Genomic DNA, 995 nt, shown 5'->3' with positions numbered 1-995 from the left:
TTTTGTATTTTATTCAGTATTATTGTTGCTTATTGACCTGCAACCATTATTTCCTAATATTTTTAAAGCAATATATTTTATATTCTGCAAGCAAAGAAGATACATTCCCTGATTCCCTGGAGATAGAAAATAAAAAAAAAATAGAAAATATAAAGAACCAGGAGTAAAATTTACCTCAATAATTTGAAACTGCAAATGAATTTTTGTTTTTTCTAGACGACGATAGTCATCGTAGCCGTTAGAGGTTAACCATTGGGGTTAAATATATAAAAATACTGTTATAAATAATATTCCTTAATAATAAAATCAATAATATAATAATAGTACCAAACAATATTAATAATACACAAAGGAATCAAACCAAATTATTGTCAGGGCTTTTCTAGGTGAAAGTTTCGAAAGCTCTCAACTTGAACAGCGAAGTGGAAGCTCCTTGAAGTGGGGCGAAACGTCTGCAAATTAATAGTTGTTAAATATTTTGTTTTCTATCTACCCCTGACCATCTTCTTCATAATTTGAAATTATACGGTCTAAATATATGACATATGAATTATAGTTTCACACTATAATGAATAAATATAAATGAAGTAAAAATCGATCTAAAATACTCAAATAACTTACCATGGCATAGCCATGTTCAATGGCGGCCAGTTCATGGTTAACCATTCTGGGCTGGTTCTGCAAGGAAAGAACATAATATGTATACTTTATAAATTATTAGTCGCTGGAGATTTTTAAAAAAGGTATAAGATTCCAGTAGTAATATTTACCTCATTGATTTGGAATGGCTGAATTTCCTTTGGTTTTTTAAAACTGTATCCTCTTTATCTTATGTTAATATACCATTGGTCTGAAATGTATAAAAATATTTTTTAAATAATATTGATTAGTACTAAAATCAATAATATTATAATTATTATATGATGTTCAATGCTAGATAAACATCACGTGAAGAATGAATGATCGTGGCAAATGCCGTTAGGTATTAATGATAA

General features: G+C 28.2%; 1 long non-coding RNA gene across 1 annotated transcript; it reads right to left on the bottom strand.

Moving 5' to 3' along the window:
* Positions 1-23: 23 nt before the first annotated feature.
* LOC106691571 (uncharacterized) lies at positions 24-852 on the bottom strand. Its single transcript, XR_010844793.1, has 3 exons — positions 771-852; positions 622-678; positions 24-452 (listed from the first exon to the last, which is right to left on the bottom strand). It is a non-coding gene; the product is annotated as an uncharacterized lncRNA (long non-coding RNA).
* Positions 853-995: the final 143 nt, after the last annotated feature.

Source organism: Halyomorpha halys, unplaced genomic scaffold, assembly GCF_000696795.3.
Source record: "Halyomorpha halys isolate HHAL.00 unplaced genomic scaffold, Hhal_1.1 Scaffold2488.1, whole genome shotgun sequence".
NCBI lineage: Eukaryota > Metazoa > Arthropoda > Insecta > Hemiptera > Pentatomidae > Halyomorpha > Halyomorpha halys.
This window is presented reverse-complemented; position numbering and strand designations above follow the sequence as displayed.